We start from the raw sequence: 6,000 nt of genomic DNA on the forward strand, positions 1-6,000 counted from the left end.
CGGTTCGTGGTTATTTCACTGAGCTCAGTAGCTTGCTGTCAGAAGCTGAATCTGTTCATTGGTCTAGTGCTCATTGATCTAGATTAATGTAGCATTGACACAGGATTGACTCCCGTTTGAAGTCAAAATTATGTTCAAGATGAATCAATTAAAAAATTATGTCAATGACAAAACTATGACCGTTGAGGCTTAATGAATGAAATAACACATGAGTCCTGCCTCAGTTTTGGGCTGCGTTAGATGTTTGAACTATCTTATGGTCCATATTTGGTTACGTTTTTATGTTCGTGGACTTTTCTTAGTATTAAGTAGATACTGTTGCCTAGAATTTGGTCAGTAAAATTACTATTATCCTACCCTTCATATTTGGAATAAGCTCAGTTTCCTAGAATTTGGTTAATAGAATTGCTATTATCCTACTACTAATATTCAGAAAAAGGTCGAAACATAGGTAGCAGAATAAACGATACTGAGTCTTCATTTTGATTATGGTAAATTAGTTAAGTAGTCAAATACGTTTATTTTCGATCGACACAATTGTCTGTACATCCGTTCGTTTAATCATTAACAAATGAACGGCAACCGTTCGTGAACGCTATGTCGTTGGATTAGACATTTTGTTATTCTATTTGGGCTTTTATGATTTCCGCTGTAAACGAATACGGTGATTCTTGTTGCGCTAATCTTACGGCTTATAATTTCGTGGTGGATTGTTGGGAGGGGGGACTTTGATTCTCTTTGTGTTCTGTATTCTTGTAACGGCCGTCTAGTGTAGTGGTAAGTGACATGGTCACTACACAAGGGGGTCGCGGGCTCGAATCCCGCCAAGGGAGGATATTTGTATGATAAATATAAATGTCTTTTCCAGGGTCATGAATGTATCTTAAATATATGTATGTATAATAAAAATCTTACATTTATTTCCGTTATCTTGTATCTGTAACACAAGTTCTTTACGAACTTAGCACGGGACCAGTTAACGTGGCGTGATTGTTAGTAAATATTTATTTATTATTATTATTTATTCTAAGCTCTATCGTCCTCGTCGGACTCGTTGATTACGAAGAAGAGTTACACACAGCCCACTGATAGCCACGATTCGAATCCGGTGGTAGATTTTGCGAAGCACTGCTCTTGCTGAGGCTGGTGTTAGCAGATTCTCTCACGTTGAGCTCACATAATCGGCAGTGCGAAGCTAAAGCGTTGGTGTTTTCCGAGCACTATGACATTTCATTGGAATACAAGCCTATTTTACTGGCGGTAGGGTTTCTTAAGAGCCTGTGTAGGTAGGCACCATCAGCTTGCCAATTCTGCCGTGAAGCAGTAATGCATTTCGGTCTGAAGGGTGGGACAACCCTTGTATTGTAAAGACTGAGACTTAGAACTCATGATTTGTGATTTCGTCCAACCAACGGTAGGTAGGTACGGTAGGCAGCGGCTTGGCTCTGCCTCTGACATTGCTGAAGTCCATGGGCGACGCTAACCACTCACCATCAGGTGGGCCGTATGCTCGTCTGCCTATACGGGTAATAAAAAAAAACCAACTTAGCAATAAACAACAATTTAACGTCACATCTCAATGAGGCGGTATTGGCCTTTCCATATCCGGATAGGCTCCGAAGACCATTTGATTGAAAGCCTGACAACCTATCGTTTGGACATCCAGAGAATTAAAAAAATCGAATAAAAACCACATTGAGTATTTATTTGTACAGTATTTATTTGTATTTAATCGTATGTAAGTCTATCTTATATTGTATTTATTTTTCACATGTGTATATAAGTATTTATTTTTATGTAAGCTTATTAAGATATAGCACCGTCCAGTTGACTTATTCCTCTCCCTGCAAGGTTGCCTGGAAGAGATCGCTTTCAGCGATAAGGCCGCCAATTTATGTCACCGACTATTATTTGTTTTATATGCTTACTCTGTACATGTGGTGTTAAAGAAAGAGTTATTATTATTATTGACAGTGAAGTCCCATGCTTCATAGAAGCTTTCATCGAACAATAAACTCATTGTAATCAACACGGCCAGTTACAATTTCCTGGCCAAGCAGTAGCAATGGAACAAAACAATAAACGTTAGCATACAAATTATTTAAAAATGGTTAAAGTTCCGTTACTTGTATTTTATGTCTTGTTAGAAATATTGAAGCATGGACCCACCTGATGGTAGATAATTAATTCGAATGTCAATAACCTACAGCAGTTCTTGGACAAAATAAAAACTTGGTTCGTTTAAAGGTCGGACCTTCGCTTGTAAATTGTTCGAGTTAATTTAGGAATTGATGTATTGAAATTAAATTCAACACGTTTTATCTTCTTCTTTTTGTAAGTATGGCAATTGACTTCTTACGATTACATTGTTGTCAGTGTTCATTTTATAAAAATATTTAATTATTAAATACCTACATACAATTATCTACTGTTTTATGAAAAATCATATAGAGCGAAATGATTTTGTTTTCTACCTAAGCTGATTACATTGAGAGGCTATTTCAGCGTAACCTTAACTAGTAAGTGAGCTCACGGGGCTCAAACCTGACGACGTTGCTAACACGAACCCTAGCAAGAGCCGTGCTTCCCAGAATCTACCACCGGTTCGGAAATGCAACCCACTGAGAAGATCCGGCGAGAAACTCAGTGGGCTGTGTCTGTGGCTTAATTTACTCGTCGAGCCATTTGTCGCAAGCGAAGGGTTCGACGAGAACGATGACCGGACGAAATGAGATGAGGTTGGTTTATTTGAAAACTGTAAATATTTGGGGTGAAAGAAATGGAACATGGGATGAAATAAACGCTCAGTGGTAGTTATTTACAGAGACTCCAGTGGACTTTTTGACGAACTCCGGAAGCGATGTCTTGCGGTTTTGTTTGATTTTCCCACATTTGTGCATTTACCCCCACCATTATTACACGTTTAAATTTGAAAAATTGAAAAAAATACTAAATCAACAAACAAACAAAATTATATTATACAATTTCGTTTCTCGCATTGTCGCCAAAAAGTCGCTTCAGTCCGTTTGTTTCATTAATTTTGACATTTATTTTTTTGCTATATTATACAAGTATACGAGCACGCAATGCCATTGTGTATTTAATAACTGCAAAACAGCTTAAATACCAACGTATGTCTACTATATTAGTATGGACAGGATAGGCTATTACGTCGACTGAATAATCGTAAACTCACTAAAAGCATTGCAGTAATTTTCATTTGTAAAATAATCTAGACCACAAAGCTTTTGCATTTAATCTAATAGTGTATAATATATATGAATAAATGGATGCAATTATGTGACAAAGGTGCAAGGCTTACAAGGAAATAGTTGTTGATTTTTAAACTATATGATGATCAACCCATCCAAGTACTGACCACGCCCGATGTTGCTTGATTTCGGTGATCGGAAGAGAACCGGTGTATTCAACATGATATGGACGTTAAAAAAGTTGAAAGTTGGAATAGCTCCTTAGGCTACCAACGATTAGGTAGAAAAAAAAAGAAAAAAAAAACTTTTTTTTTATTGCTCTTGTAGGCAGATGAGTGGTTACCGTCGCCCATGGACTTCAGTAATGCCTAATATCTGCACATAGAGAACTACTGCTGGACATAAGCCTTCCGAAGATCCGCTTTAACGAATGATTCTGCGCTTCCCGCATCCACCGGGTTCGCGTGCCCTTCACCAGGGCCTCGGTATACCTTGTGGGACCTAGTATTCTTCTTCGTAGTTCTTTAGTGACGAGTTTTATCTCCCTCTCCCACTGAACGGTCGGTTAGTTCTTTTGTCGTCTATTTTATGCACATATGAGAACGGTTGCCGACCGAGAGGGCTGGGCCGACCGAGAGGGCTGGTATCGTGGCGCCGAGAGGGTGATGGGAGAGTTGCGCTCCGCACTAAACGCTTCACTTTCCCCCCTTTGCCTTTTCACGAGTTCTGTCTCATGCGATGTTTGGACGTTGCTTGTTGAGCGACAGGAGGTTTTAGTCGGTTCGACTCCGACATGCTCCGCCCATCATCCCCGGTGGGGGGGCGGAAGTCAGGCGATTTCCTCATGACCAAAAAAAAACCTATGAGAATGGTCAATTCGTTCCTTGTCGTCTGGTTCGTGTCCGTCTTTTAGGAAGTCAAAAATAGTACGGCCTGCCGCTAGTCACGTCCGCCCTCGTTCCATTTCTCTCTTTATTTTTGAATTCTTGTCAAGTGTCTGTCTTAGTCTGTGTCTAGTCGTTGTAGGTCTTATGTCCTGTCAAAGAGGTTGCACGCCACGACGCCCACTTTATCCTCTCCTCTCCCTTTTAACCCATTCTCCTTTCCAGCTGCGCGTCTGGTGTTTAAGTGTAGAGAGTTAGGCGTTGCAACCTTGGCTTGGTGCACCTCAAAGGAGTAAGTACTTCCACACAGCCTAGGAGCTTGTATAATTGAATAAAAAGTATATTTTTTATTTATAAAAATGGAGAGTTACTTTTGAGTATTTCTACAATACGTTTTATTTGATTTTTCCCAACTCCTAGAATTACAGTTTCTATATAAACTGGAATAAACTTGCATGCTCTACATTCTTCAGGCTTTCATAAAATTTTATCGTTTTTGTATTTAAATAATATTATTTGCATAAATACGTATAAAACTAGGAAACTAGGAAACTAGGAATTTGTCGTGGCCTAAAGGATAAAACGTCCGGTGCATTCGTATCGAGCGATGCACTGGTGTTCGAATCTCGCTGGCGGGTACCAATTTTTCTAATGAAATACGTACTCAACAAATGTTCACGATTGACTTCCACGGTGAAGGAATAACATCGTGCAATAAAAATCAAACCCGCAAAATTATAATTTGCGTAATTACTGGTGGTAGGTCCTCTTGTGAGTCCGCACGGGTAGGTACCACCGCCCCGCTTATTTCTGCTGTGAAGCAGTAATGCGTTTCGGTTTGAAGGGTGGGGCAGCCGTTGTGACTATACTGAGACCTTAGAACTATATCTCAAGGTGTGTGGCGCATTTACGTTGTAGATGTCTATGGGCTCCAGTAACCACTTAACACCAGGTGGGCTGTGAGCTCGTTCACACATCAAAGCAAAAAAAAAAAAAAACATCACACAGGCTTGAAATTCGTTTACGAAAGATGCATAATTTTTCACTAATAATCCCCAATTCCCATTACTATTGTTTATTTGATTGGACCGTTGTGAGCCAGCGAAGAATTTTCAAATTATAGCTGCACATTAATGTAATGCATACAAAGATTGAGCAAAAAGCGAAGTCCAAACGTTGATTTTTTTCAAACGTGTAAAATCAATGATATTTTAATTAAATAACAAGGAAAAGTTGTCAAACGTATAATCTACATACTTAAAGTCACACATTAAATTCACTGTAAATTTTCCAAATTTTCGATAGATTTTTGCGTATTCTAGACAGCTTACGGATTTAAATACCGTTGGTTTTCTGGATTATACAACTAATATTAGCAAAAACGTTTCATATTTTGGATTTATTAGAGAGTTGGTTCTTTGTTATATAACAGCATCGACAAAGACACAAAATACATTAACATTATAACTATTAACTTAATTGAACTAACGAATACATGAAATTAACATAATTTATTCGGATTCCATTTTGCAGTACAATCGTGTATGGCAATTAAGAAGATACGTTAATCGCGTCATAGCTGCTTTCTACTTCGTACCTTACCGTTTTAACCACATAGATAGCATCGGTCCGCGACTTTGTCCTTTTTGTCTTGTACGAAGCTTGCGAAAGTGTCCCAGGAAAAGAGTATTAATATTTTTACGACGAATAAATTTTTTAGTATTTCAATTCACATAGCTTCAACGTCTGTTTGTATGTATAAGATATGGGTCTACGACTCTACGAGACTGATTGGAAAAACATTTTATAGATCAAAAGGTGCTGCTTCAGTGAGTATGTGGGAGTTGAACCTTACTAAAAACTCCTGCAGCTCACAGCCGGCGCCCTACCCCGGACCGGGCGGG

Source organism: Bombyx mori, chromosome 7, assembly GCF_030269925.1.
Source record: "Bombyx mori chromosome 7, ASM3026992v2".
In the NCBI taxonomy this organism is placed as follows: Eukaryota; Metazoa; Arthropoda; class Insecta; order Lepidoptera; family Bombycidae; genus Bombyx; species Bombyx mori.